This window comes from Protopterus annectens, chromosome 6.part0, assembly GCF_019279795.1.
Source record: "Protopterus annectens isolate FY-2018-M chromosome 6.part0, PAN1.0, whole genome shotgun sequence".
Lineage (NCBI taxonomy): Eukaryota > Metazoa > Chordata > Ceratodontiformes > Protopteridae > Protopterus > Protopterus annectens.
The window spans coordinates 169,191,835-169,207,173 of NC_056737.1; the positions used below are offsets into that span (position 1 = coordinate 169,191,835).

Below are 15,339 nucleotides of genomic sequence, written 5' to 3' on the forward strand. Positions count from 1 at the left end.
TGCCTCGAGTGGATAAATGGTATTTGCAATGCCTAACAATATGACTGTGTCTTACTGTGCAGGGGCCGCACGCGGTATGTGTCTATACAGTGTGGGTGTATATGGTAAAATACCTACAGCAGGGGATACACATCTGGTCTGGGCCATATAGTCTACATGTAGTCGATGTACAGGTGCTGCATGTTCCCACCTGTTGTGGGAGTGGTAACATGTCATTCCACTGCAATTCATTGACCACATGCTGGGAACCCTTCAACTAGTGTGTTGTAGCTACAGTAATGCTCACGCACAATGTTTGGCTGGATGCAGTCCAGCCATATAAAGACAGTTCTTGAGACTGTCATATTGCCAGTGTTGTTATGGAGGACAGGTGAGTTTCCTGTGTATGGGATGGTTGTGTGTGCCAGGCTATGAACCAGATGGCAGTCCGACACACTGTTAGCTGCACATGAATAGGCCCTGATGCTTTGTGCTGTGCCAACAACCTGGAGGTGTGTGTATCTGTGGTGCCTTGGGATACCACCCCCCTGTCCATGTGTGTTACATGTGTAGGGGACGACAGGCATGGTATGAGGTATAACCTGGCAGTGATGGGTTGCACCTGTGAACCATGAATCAGGACTTTGGTACTGCACAGACATTGCAGTTCACAGTGCTGAGGACAGTGTCCAGTGCATGCATCTTGCGGTGTACACTGCTGGTGTTGTGTAGCATCACTGTTAGTGTCCTATCCTGTGAGATACCCGCAGAGGTGGCTATGTAATCCATGTCCTGCAGCATAAGGCAGTATGTGGGTATCAAGGGGATTCGGCAATATACATTGGGCCATGGGTGTCACGTGCAAGCTGCCCCTCGCATATCATTGTGGCTTCCCTAGCATGTAATCACATGTTGACAGCCAGTGGATACCCTATGAATGACATTGGAGACTGAGCAGAATGTAGACATAGAACACCCTTCCTACATATAGTGGTAGCATACCTGGTGAGGGTATGATGGCAACCAAGATCAGGCTCATACTGGCCCGTGCCACATGCTGAGAGATCCCTTCTATGTTCCCTATCATGTAGTCCAGGGAGGTATGTCTCAGGTCATCCATAGTGGCATGGTCAATGACTGCGTCATATGTGTCCATGCCTCTGACTGACCTGTATGCTTGTGTTTTGTGGTGGACCATAGTGCCCCAGAGGCATATCACTGTGACCTTCACCATGTACAGCCTGTTGAGCGGGACCCCACTGCAGCGGCCAAGAGAGGTACCTGACACATCTGTAGCAGGTGTGTAGTGTAGCCCTACAGGCTGTGAGTGTGTGGCACACGGGATGTGTGTGCCATGTGTGGCATGTGCTCTGTTCCGACGTAACGTATGCCTGTGTTCCAGCTGCGGAGGTGTGTGATGCTCAGGCAGGATGCTATTCTGTGTCTCCAAGTATGCCCCAGTGTGTTCAGCTTGCTGTCAGTGCGTGTCTATGTCTGACTGGTATTGTAGTCACTGTAGTATGACATGCCACCTGACAGGGTATGGCATTACTGGGTTCAGAGTGCTCAGTCCCCAGATTGGCTATGTGGTGGCATCCCACACATGTGTTGTACATTCCTGGCCAAGGGTGATGGTTGCCTGCATACATGTGGCAGCTGTGACATTGCCACATGACTCACATAAACCACAACTGGACCATAGAGGTGATTCACAGGTTACCTTTGCACATGCTACCCTAGTAGTGTGATTGCCATGGTGCGTACCAACACATAGGGCCAATGGGGACAACATACTGAAGGTGTGTATGTGTGGGTGTACTGCTACTGTTTCATAGCACTGGCATATATGACTGCACACATGGGTAAATGCCAGGTAAGACATGTGCAATGTGTCACAGGCAAGGTACATGCGAACAGGACAGACAGTGACGTTCTGTCATGTGTAAACTTCACATACATATTGTACGCTATGCAGATGTCACTAGGAGTCCACAGAAGCACTGTAACTCTGCATTGCAGGTGGAAGCAGTGTTGCAGGGAACCCCAAGCGAACATGCATGCAAACAAAGCTACAGTAAGCAGGGCTGAAAGTAGTCCATTGTACAACAAAGAAGGGGTAACACTAACAGTAGGTTACAGTGCAAATATGTGGGCACTAGCAACATGTACCCAGGAATGCACAGCGCAGATGCCCATGGTAGAACTGATATTATGTCATAGTTAATTGTGATTTGGATTACATTGGTACTGCACACATATCAACATGCGCAAACATCCACATTGCATAGTCATTGTGGGCAACTTGCCACCATTACTGTACATGTCCATCATTGCTTATCACTACTTGCATTAGCTCCCCCCCCGTGCTACCCATGTATGTGGCTATCTGTTGACATCCTTACCACCGGTATGCAATAATGTGCAGCTGTTACACTTTGGTACGTACTATGGGTGCAGATAACAATTCAGGACAGTCATACGGTTACTGCATCAGGCATGCTGGGATATACACACAGTCATATCAGCACACTGTACTGTTACCAACATGATACTACTAATACACTTCTATGTAGTCACCCTGTGCATCAGCAACGTGTTTACCTGTACCTGCACTGATGTTGGAGATTGCAGGGGGTGGCACAGTTTCATCATATGCACAGGGTGTGAATTAGGTATGCCTGAGTCTGCCACTGATACCACCAATTGACATGTGTGTGTATGTGTGTTGGTGAGGGACAGCAGTACAGGGTGGGGCACTGTTGGTGCAGTGTGTGCGTGTATGTGGTAGCCCTAGGTGTTAACATTTCACATGTGTGTATGCACGCACACAGTTCCACCTCATGGCTGCCATATACAGGGGCTTGTGGACAGCCACAGACTGCACCTGGCAGGTCATACAGATCAATGTCTGTGGGCACGGACATGGTACCTGTGCCTGGCAGGGGTGCTACGGACTGTATCCGGTACTAAGCCAGACTGGGTACTGTTATCAGAAGCGGGAGTGTGTTGACTGGACACAGGTCCCTGTTAGGATTGTCCAGAGCCACGTGCATGTGGTCTCCTGGGGCGTTCCGATGACAGCACAGACCCAGCATTGCTGGGGCTGCTGCTGGCACTATGGGGGCGTGTGCGGGCCTGTTGTCGTCCGTGCCGACTTCCAGCTGCTGCTGTTGCTGGCATACGGCCACGTCGATGCCGCAACCGCCCACCATTGCCCTGGCTCATGGACATTTGGTTGTGGAACTGCTGTAATATGTCCCCACAACATCTGTCTATGACATTGGTGAAATTACGGATAGCATCCGCGATGTCACGCATACTGTCAGTCATGGCTGTGCGACATGCTCTCAGCTCCCTCAGACCCTGTCTGGTGTACCTTTCCATACGCGACTGTGCCTGCATGACAGCCCGAAACATAGCTGAGGTTGACAGACCTCTTTGGGCACGTCTGCCAGAGGCAGTACGCCCACGGATGCTCCCACGAGAACCCATGGGCAACTGTCTGTGTGGTACCATCACAGGACCCTGCACAAGGCTGCTGTGTGGGGAAGCATGTGCCACAGATACCACATTACCCTGGTCAATGCCCACTGTTTCCTGTCCATCACCTAGGGACAATGGTGACAAAGGCTGTACTGGCAGGATGACTGTGCGCAATGATGGGGTTGACAGCTGTGTACTGTCAATTGGCTGATCAATGGCAGACCCTGACACACCTTCCTGTGCCATTACACAGATATCATCATTACCAGTACCTGTGGCACCAGATTCAGGTTCCCTGCTGCAGGACACCAGAGCAGCACCAGAACCTGTGGGAGGAAGACAGGAAACACAGTTTACAGTGTCCACACAATGTTACCAGTGATGCACTTATGCACACATGCACACGTGCACACGTGGACACATGCACACATGCACACAGGCACACAGGCACACAGGCACACATGCACACATGCACACGTGGACACATGCACACATGCACACATGCACACATGGACACAGGCACACAGGCACGCATGCACACATGCACACATGCACACGTGGACACAGGCACACATGCACATATGCACACCCCGCAGTATACACACAGAGCACTACTGAGTTACACTAGTATTACTAGCACTATCAGGACTATTATAGGTATTGTTAAACACACTCACCAGCATGGATGGCCTGCCTTGCTGTAACACTGGAGGGACCTGCAGAAATGAGGAGATTAATGTCAGTGGGCACAACTGTGCCATTGATACTGCATATGATACAGTGCAGTAGTACGCCAGTTGCCTTTCACACGTCAGCTGCTGATATTGCCAATATCACACCTGCACAATTACATACTATGTTGACAGCTACATACCACGGACACACCTTACACATGCATAAACTAACAGTGTACAGAACAGTCAAGTGTACATATGGTATATTACCGGCACGCTCCATGTCGTGCTGCTGTGTGGATCCAGCCTCCATCATGATGCAGGTGTATTGCTGTTCTGTTCCGGGGCTGGAGCCACAACACTTAGGAGTAGCCGCTCCAGTCTGGTGAGGGGGGGATGTGTGGCCACCTCCTGTGGCAACCTGTTGCCTGTGGATATCCGACGCACGCTGACGGACATTTCTGATTAAATCACTGCAGTGATGTCGTACCTGCTCATATGTCCTATTATGCGTGCCAATGTCATTTACCCTACGGCCAAGGTCTTGCCACAGTGCAGCCCTCTCCTGCTGATTCTGGCTGGTGCAGGAAAACAGTATGTCATAATCCCGCACCAGGCTCTGGTGTATCTCCTCATCTTCCACTGCAGAGTAGGCGGGATTACGCTGACACGCCATCTCCCTGGAAGAGAACACAAACAGGATATCAGCAGATTATGTCAGCAATATATGGCACACATACTATACATGATACTCAAGTGTAGTGATATACTACTACTCCCATATGTTGCATGTGTGTGTCTCATGGAGGATACACAAGTACATGGCCAGATATCAGTGCTCAGCCAACACCTGTGCAACAATACCTGCCACATTCCATACAACATAGTAGCATGCCCCATCGGTCAGCACACTGCGACAGGTCCAATGCACAACCTCACTCTGGGGTTCATACCAAGGTACTGTATGTGGAACGCCATCCACTAGTGTGATCTGGACACAAGTTACTCGGCCTGGATATACATATCCCACCACCACCACCAGCACAGTAGACTACTTTGATATGTATGTGATTAGACAGTTATTCACTTGTTAGGACTGAGATGGTATCCAGGCAGCCCACTGGGCCAGTGGAAGCCACAACCCACACTGCTGACCCCTTTGCGAATGCTTACCACGGACATCCCACAGATTGCATGGAACTTGCGCACACATTTCTAACCCAGACCCTATGCACAAAGGTTAGGCATCCTGTCCGGTGGACCCCAGCCAGAGGCAGATTGTATAACAATAGCAGGAGGCTACTGCAGGACAGAGCAGATTCACATTAAGGGAAGGCATCTGTGGTCAGCACTGGTAATACTCTACGGTCTCTCATAACAATGGCCGCGGCCTACTCTGGGAGGGAAATGGCCACAAACACTATAGATAACCACAAGGCCTTCTTCAGTTATGTTACACATATGGACCACATGCCTCAGATATGCTCTGAGTTAATACACACCTACTTAACATTCACCAAACACACAGATATTGGCAACATTCTTGCAGACAGGTTCGGTGCACGTATCCCCCCTCCTTCTCCCCCACAAGTAGAAATACTTATCACAGCTGAATGTAACCTCCCTATCATCTCACATGTCCAGGTGAGGGCTGCTCTCAGCAAAGCAGAACACACAGCATCACTGTGACCTGATGCTATCCCTGGATGTGTGCTATGTGCACTCCAAGAGGACATACAACCACATATAAGACTGATATTTTACCTTGGCCGTACTACAGGATATGTACCTGAACACTGGCATACAGCAACAGTGGTCCCACACCACTAAGAAGGCACCTATACTGACCCTGGGAACTACCGCATCATAAGCATAACCGGCCTGGTCTGCTAAGCTATGGAATTATTCAGTATGGAACGCATATACAGTGATATTGGGTACCTGCAGACACTTGTTCACAGCCAGTTTGCCTTTGTGATGGGCTGATCCTGCTTTTGAACCTGGTTGACCTTTCAAAACAGTCACTACAGCCATTGATGAGGGCAACGCACAGACAACTGCTGCCAGGATCATGGCCTAACACTGACTGACATGTAATGTACAGTCATCCCCTTTTGGTGGAACTACGTGCACACAACTTATCAAATGGACATACCTATAGATACAGACCTATGACACATTTGGAGGGTTCACAGTATGCAGACTATTAACCTGCTACTTTACATTACCTGTGTTTGTTGCAGCTGGTTGCGTTACCACTACTTCTGCTTCCTGCTGCTGCTGGCATGGCTTGCTACTGTCACTGCTGACAGCTTAGACTCAGTGTGTAGCGTGTGTTTTTTTTTTTTCTCTCACTCTCTGTCTCTGTCTCTGTCTGTCTCTCTCCCTCTGTCTCCCTCCAGACAGTGCAATGGACGTATTGCATGTGTGGAGTGTTAGTACAGGATGCTTTTGTAGGTATCTGCATAGGTCCATGTGATAGCCTCTGCACCAATTGTAAGCCAGCATTTGCTAATTGCATGCAGCCAGTTGTGTACTGATTGCAGATCTCACTGTGATTTCAGGACAGTGCTATAAAAGGGTATGTGAGATAGGCGTTGCCCTTTCAGATTGTAAGGGTGGGGACCATGCTGGTATGCTGTAGACACTGTTCTGTGAGTGTAAAGGTTAGTATCTCTGTCATGATTCAGGCTGTGTTGTAGATTCACATTTATCCATTCCTCCCTCCTGTTCCCTGTAGTAAGTGTGTATGCACAATGACACCTACAACTATATATATATATATATATATATATATATATATATATATATATATATATATATGTAAATATACATACATTTATATATGTACATTAACTGACATTATTACCTACTAGCTACCAACTAGCATGGCTGTTTCTGTTCACACACTACTATTATGGAATTCCACTAGTTTTGACAGTAATTCTAAATGACATGCTTTGTGTACTACACATCCTATATTCCCTTTACATTCATTCCTACTATTACATGATATATTTATTTTAGCACAATGCTATCGTATAAGAGTTATGGCTTAGTGGTAGGCTATGCAGACTACTGTTTCCCAGGTCCTGGGTTCGGGACTAACAGTGGGATTTTATTTTGCTTTTGAACTGACTACAGGACCTGTCAATCAGAGTGACTAAGGCACTTTTAAGCAGTTGTAACCGGGTTAGCGCTGGTTTGCGCAGAGCTCACGCATGCGCACTGGTATTCTGCTCCGTGCACACACGCGCACACCTGCTTAGAACCACTTAACAGTGCTTACTCTGGCGCACACCCGCACTATTTTCTTTGAAAGAAATGAAAATAGGGAGACAGAAAAGTGGTAAAAAAGGGGTCAGAAAGAGGGTAAGACAGTAGGGAAACAAGCTTGGGATTTGCAGGAGGGATGTAGATAAGGCCCATAGCTGCCCATTTCTTCATCAGCAACAGCTGTGCATATGTATGTAATTTGGTGTGACATTTGAAACCTTCCACCCCTGAGAGAGGTGTGAGGACAACAATAATACTTGTTGTACAGCCAATTGTAATTGATAGTTTCCATGTCCGGCAGACATGTGTGTGGAATGGGCAGCTATGTATGGGGGCATAATTTTTTTGTGGGTACAGAGTGCCCTTTTTTTTTTTTTCAGGTGAGAGTGGTATGTCAGGTGAAGGAAGTCGGTATAGCTGGGGAGGTAGGTTGGGTAGGTCAACAGACAAGACAAACATGACGCATACAGGGGCGGTGTATGACAAGTGTGGGGGGTTACACAATTGACGGGGGACAGAGGTTTGGATATCCAGAGCCCATGAGCCCACAGATGGCAACAGTGGAACTGATATCCCCACCCATGGGCAGTTGCCACTGTTCCTTCACTGCCCAGGACGGGGCTGTGCTGGGGGCTGTGTAGGCCGGGCAACAGGCATGCCCGTAAGTTGTGCCACCTGTGCCTCAAGCTGGCGTAGGGGCCCAAGAACAGAGTCCTGGATCTCCCTACGCACCACAGTCCGGATGCTACGGAGGGTGAATAGTGGTTCTCTTCCGGCCACACTTGCAGAGGGGGGATGAACCCCATCCCCTGCAGCGCTTCCACCCACAGGTGGCACAGGACCACCGGTGCATGGTCCAGACTGGGCACTAGTGCCAGGTGCACTCGCCAGCTGAGATGGGAGAGGTGGGTCCGCTGGAACCCGCCTTCCCTGTTGTCCTATGTTTTGCATTATGTCATGACAGTTTGGGTTAGTAACATATAATACCATTCACAATTAGTTGTAACAGCATGCATTAGTATTCCCATTAACCAAACACCCAGATATTCACACCATTGAACAGCGAGCATAACACATGCATAATTTGAACAGCAATACACAGTCCAACAACATGCAGGGTTGATTGATGGCAACAGGCCATCAGGTTTGGATGTATGAACAGGGCAGATGCATCAACGGACATGCAAATATTTATGACCCAACAGGACAAATGTCCAGGGGTGTTAATTGTGATTGCACATACCATTTTCACGTGGAATGGGTTATATGTGGTTATAGGGTGGGGTGAATAAAATAATATTAACACATTCGAATACCAATACATATGCTGTACATTTCTAATAGCTGCACATATATACACACTACTGTTCTAACTATAGTTTCCTATATGATAACTACTTCAATTTGGTGATAGGACTGTTACTGCTACATCAATATACATTTTATTGTTCTTCATACACATTCATATCTGGCTTTGTTCAGCTACATCATCCTGCTACATTTGCTTTATATAGCTATAGACAACTGTGGATGTTTGGTATGTCAGACAATCATACTATCTTCATATTGCAGACTGAGAGCAACATATCCAGATTTTGGGATACACATTCCAGCTGCAGCAACACTTTGAACAGATTTCACTGTTTGGTTTTGCTTCTCACATGCATTTCATTCTGTACTGACTGCAGTATACTTTATTCAGGGGTTATTACTACTTTATTGGTGGATTCATAACACTTTCTCACACTCTCTGACTTGTTTTCATTTTACTATTCAGGATTGTACTTACTTCTAGGCTTTATTGACATGTTTTACCTGTAGTTATTACAATCCTTTCCAGCAGTCTCACTTCTGTCATGTTTCAGTATTTCAACAGGGGTATATTTCACACATGTGATTTGCTCATCTTCTGCAACTGTACTTTTCAGCCTGCTGCAGGTTGTGTACTATTATATTACAGGTGGGGCATCTTTATTTCAGACTTTATTTCAGACATTTTCATTTTTCTGTTTGGATTACAGACTGCAACACACTTTTGTAATCAAGCAATACTTGCAAACACTCTTACACTGTTACTTGCACATTCTATTACTTAGTGACTACACTGCACTCTTTTCCTAACTGTCATACTTTTATATTTCTTTACAGTTACTGGGAGAGGATTACTGACCTGCCTGGTGGCGCAACCGCACCAGCCTATCGCCATAGGCTCTGCGGTTCACAGAACGGACACCTGCAGCTGTAATATAAATGAAATAATATTGGAATACACATCTCCATAATATCAGCTAGTTTAATTTCTTACATACATAATTACATGTAACTTACTCAGTAGTGGGGCATTGGGCATTTGCCGGGCCTCCTGGATCCAAAGGTTCAATTAGTCCTGCTTGCGTCTCTTCAGGTCCGCATGGTGGTGACGAACCTGCTCACCAGTCCTTGGAATCCCTGTGGCACTGGTGAGATCATGAGCCAACCGGTCCCATGCCTCAGCCCTATATGCTCTCCACAGGACCTGGCCCTGCATAAGTTGGGCCTCATGATTGTGGACTAGGAGCCAGACCATGTATCTGGACTCCTCAACGCCCCACCTCTGTGCCCGAAAGCAATTATCCTCACCTACTCCTGACATTCTGGCTGCAAGTCAGTTCTACAATCGTTTATTGCTGTGTATTCCCGCCTATGGGGCTTATATATGCCATTTTTCCCGCACATATCTGTGATTGGCCATTTTGGAATTGTATCAACTTCACAAAACCTGCTTTGTCATGCTCCACTTTGTATTCATTCCTATATATTTGCTATTACTGCATTTATAGGTACTGCTATCATGGCTTAGTGGTTCAGTACCTTGATTATAGTGCATAGTATCCTGGGTTCGAATCTAGCCACTGCTTTTTATTTTTTATGACTGTTTAGACAGGCTGAGGGGTGTGTCTGTGTAAAGGCAGTTTTGATACGGCTTGCTCAACGTTGCCTGTCGGTTAGCTTGTTGGCACGGTGCGCAGCTCCGCGCAAATGGGGTACGCTGGTTTACGCATCATTTGGCTATCAGCATGCATATTACGCTCTGATCAGCTAGAGGCACACAGTTTCACCGTGTTAAACCACTGCCCACCTACGGGCACTCGTTTTGCACCTGTTGAAGCAGTGCTCACCTATGGGCACTCATTTTGCACCTGTTAAACCACTGCTCACCTTTGGGCACTCATTTTACATCTGTTAAACCACTGCTCACCTACGGGCAGATGCACTCACCTTGTTAAACTGTAGCTCAGCTATAGGCACATCTGGCATTTTTTATTATTTTGTTATCTCACATTTCTTCAAAATAAATGGACTATTTCATTACAGTTTACGTGAACTATGATTTTATATGTGTACATGTTTGTTAGGGACTTGTTTCATGCTTATTTTACTAAAAATAAAAATTGGTGCTGTGGGGGCTTGAACCATGAACGCCTGTTCTTCAGCCGACATCTCTACCGCTACGCTATTGCTTCTTGGCTTACTTGGCATATTTAGTTCTTATATCCTTTTCCACTGACTGCTAACTGTGGCTAAGCTACGGGCACGCCCGCGCAAACGAGCGCATTCACGGGCAAACATCTTTACGATTTAAAAAAAATATATAACATGTTCATTTATATATTTTATGTTCATAGTCTGTGGGGGCATGTGTTGTGTTGTGTTTATTCACATTTCTATGGCCTCTGTCGTGGGTGTTTACTTTGGGCAATTTTACTCTTCTTCTAAGCTTCTAAGTTTATAAGAGCAATATTTTAAAAAGTCCTTATTTTTGGGCCTTTGTCCCACTTCTATTAATGCCTTTGTCCAGAATTCTTGCTCTGAGGTTGAGAGGTATGACAAATGTGTCAAGGCCATCACCAGCAGCCAGAGACATTTCAAATTGTGACATAGTTGTTGCACCTCACTCCTCCATGTAGTGACTCTGGATGTGTCCAAGCAAGGCAAGGAGCAGTTATGCAGTGTAAGTGTGCTGAGTATCCCCTCATCCAAGGTAGACACAAGTACTACAGTGGCTTTTCATCTGTCCTTGATTTTGCAGAATGTTCTGGTTTTCTGTCATATTTTATACTGTTGATTTGTGCTTCTTATTATTCAGAAAATGCATGTTGTTGCAGTGCCTGTTGCTCTGTGTTTAAGTAGCAATGGTTTAATGACAATCAGCTAAGCTTATCTGAGATGGTAAGATGCAAGTAAGCTTTATTAAGCATACTGTTAAAAGAATTACCAACATTGAAAGCATTTTTGTTGCCATGCAGAGATTATTTACATAACTAATGTATAAGCCTTGGGTATTGAAATGCATATGACAATATTTGTAATAAAGGACAGGATTATAGTATTTTAAGAATCTCACTAAATTTGTTGGATACTTGCAGTCATCTTTGTAGGCTTTATCCTTAAACTAAACAGAATGCCAATTTATCATGTGTGGTCCATAACATGTGCAGTAATCCTTTAAACAATTTATCTTCATCTTGTTTCATGTTTGCTGTTCATTTTTTACTTTGCTCATGTTTTCCCATGAAACAAGTAGATAGTTGCAGTCAGGCAGCAGGTCTTTTTTGGCTAAGAAACATTTTTACAGGTGGAGGTATCACAGAGATTGCTACTTTCAGCATGTTACCTGGGAATTTTATAAAGCTGCATATAAAGTATAATTAGAACTGCAGTGCAGGGAGAAGTGGTTTGAGTTGAGTGCTGCTTGTTTATTATACTTGATTTTGACTGGCATTCCAGTAATGAATTTAAAAAAATAATTTATTTGTTTATGCCTGACAACCTTTTCGTTTCCATCTAGATATTAAGTAACCTGTCATGTAGCCAATGCATTGAAATATTTTTTTTCTTCTAAACTTGATTTTTATCGTGATTGGACTTTCATAATGATGGTTTGGCACCCAGGTCCCAATGTTTGTGGTTTTGAGCATTGCTCCACCCCTTTCTAGTTGGCCAAACGCCTTCCCATTGGTCCCACCCATTCAACTGTCTTCTACAGCCCCCCTTTGATTTGAAGTCACCAGCCACCACTGATATATATATATATATATATATATATATATATATATATATATCCATATCCTTATGTGTAAAGATGATTGTTGTATATATCTTCCCAGATGTATCCCACCATATTTATCTATGTGTATATTTAGATATAACAACATACTGATTCAACACTATTTTCACTAACAAGTACTAAACATTTGTAGAAGTCAATGCAGTTGTTCACTACTATTCAGTATGAGTACTGAAAGATACATTTGAAAAAAACAATGTGACTGTGACTGTGTTCAGATTGGTTGTGAGCATGCACTTTCACACTGGTGTCTATTACTCTATGCTGTTACATGCCTGTAGTGCCTGCTATATTTGCAAGTACATGTGCATTCCCCCATAGGAAACTTGGGTCAGTGTTGTGGCAGTCTGCCTGTAGTTTGCACAGTGCTTTGTGACATGCCTAGCAGCTGAGTGTATTTACCTAGTGTAATGTTATGTCCAGATATTTGTCAGATGTACTGTTACCTGGCCACCATAACTTGTGTATTTCTGAAAAAGCAGTGGGATGCTGTGAAGATGTATGTCACTAACTAGTGGGAAGTATGTGGGCTTGGGACCTCTGCTCCTCCGCTTAATATGTGTTAGCACAGACAGAAGTGTGTGAATGCATCACCTGTGTGAGCTTATCTATTCCAGTATTTTTGTGATATCCCCATTTACATGGCTGTAAACATCCACTTTGTTAGGCTTGGTCCACAAGTCTTGCACTAAGGAGTTCTGTGTATACCTCTGGATTGACCATATTGTGTCATACTGTCCATGTTTATTGGTCATATCTCTGCGGTATTCCACAGGATCATTACAGTGATTTGTGTGATACTTCACTATGATGATCTTATGATGTCTGTCAGTAACTGATGGTGTACATGTCAGTATCAGAAGTGACTTCCCACACAACATGTCTGTTGACATAACCCATGTTACTGTAGCAACATTCCACATTTATACCTGCAATACTTACATTACATCCCCTTGCACTAAGAAGTTGTGACTATTGGTGCTGAAGTATAACTCCACTACATGTTATGGGCATATGTTATCTATATATCTATATATCTAGCCCACCACTGTTCCCATGGTGAAATGCATGAAAATGTACAGCCATATGCCTTAATCTTTCTTATTACTGATATCCCTCACATGTTGTAAGAGCCTAGGTTAAAAACATTTAATACCCCTCCCCCATAAAATGTCTTACAAGCGTATATAACAGTGTTCTCCATCCACTGACCTCCGGACTGTACAGGGTCTCACACGTTTTGTCCAGCTGTAACCTTCATATATATGGGCCCTACCCCACTATTTGTGTGGGAGTCCACAACATCATTGGAATGATAGCACAAATGCCAGCACTAAATAATGATAGGCCATTCACTAAAAACCTCTTACTGCATGACATCTGGACAAAGCCTGGTATATAGGTGAAGGACAGAGGCTGAAACACAGGGCCATATTTGAAATATTGCTGTTATACACTGTAAAAGTTGCTGGTGTTACAGGATTGGTTGCAACATACCCTCACTCAGGAAAATGAAGTCAGAAACACAAATGGATGTTGCCATGTACTGATAGCAATCAACGGAGAGAATGGCACTGATATGTCAGAGACAAGACCTGTGTGGTGCACACACAATCCTCTGGCCATCATGTGGATAGGCCCACAGTTGACAGCTATGCAGACAGACTGCGTTCCATGCAAAACTAGCATGTACACATAAACCCTGTGAACTAGCAGTCGTCAATGCATATAACAGCAATAATCACACACTGTCCCTAGGTCTGGAACTTTATACAAACATGCAGTTGGCCTGTGACTGCAAGTCCTGTTGTAAAAGGTATTGCTACCTGCTGTCTGTAACACTGCTGCCCACACACAGGAAGGATGTTTTCCATAGAGGAAAGGTAAAGGGACAATGCCACATAATGTAGTCATTTATAGTAGTGGGTTGTTATGACATTGGCTATTGGAAGTACTACACAGCTGGCTGCATGCAATTAGCAAGTGGAGTGGGGAACATCAATTTGTGCAGAGGCCATCACCTGATCATGAACATCCCTAGTGGAGAGAGAGAGAGAGAGAGAGAGAGAGAAAATAATACAATTAAAAAAAAACAAAGAAGGAAGATATCCAACTGGTACACAGAAGAGAGCACAATACTACAACAGGTATGTGAAACATGTCAGCATGTAATTGAATGTAGTACTTGGTCTGTAATAATGGGATAGATGATGTTGAAAGATTTATATGTGCCATCAAGACTTGCTGTAATGATGTCCTGCTGAAAAACTGCTATGGACATAACATCTGGCCCTGTGGGCAGTGGGCCATACCTGTCAACTGTGCAGATCTGCACAGAATGTTAAGATTTAAGCCATCATAGTGTTTGCTCTATCCCTTCAATCATCTATATTAGTCTGGCAAATAGCTAAAGGTGGAAGTAATGAAGTCATGATAGACACATGAGTTTCAGACACCACCATCTTCAGAACAGTCATGGTAATGTGAAAAGTATCATGCACAAACTTCATAGGTTTGTAATAGGCATATATATATGATCTGTCCCTATATACCCCCATGTTAGGCTGTGTTCACATGTGACATATATACACACACACACACACACACACACACATATATATATATATATATATATATATATATATACATTTTCCCTATTGTTGAATGACTGTGCTGCATGATATGTTTGAGAAAACATCACACATATCTGCAGCTCAGATGGCTTAGTGGTAAATTGCAAGGGCTGATAATCTATTTTCTGGCCAGAACAAGGGCTGTTGGATGCAGAGTGATTAAGGCACTTTTAAGCAGTTGTAAGCA

The 15,339-nt window shown here is 44.7% G+C and overlaps 1 protein-coding gene across 1 annotated transcript in view; it reads right to left on the reverse strand.

Annotated features, from left to right (window-relative positions):
* LOC122803786 (vomeronasal type-2 receptor 26-like) overlaps positions 1–15,339 on the reverse strand; it is a 242,582-nt gene that overhangs the window by 61,545 nt on the left and 165,698 nt on the right. The gene's annotated exons all lie outside the window — the stretch shown is intronic.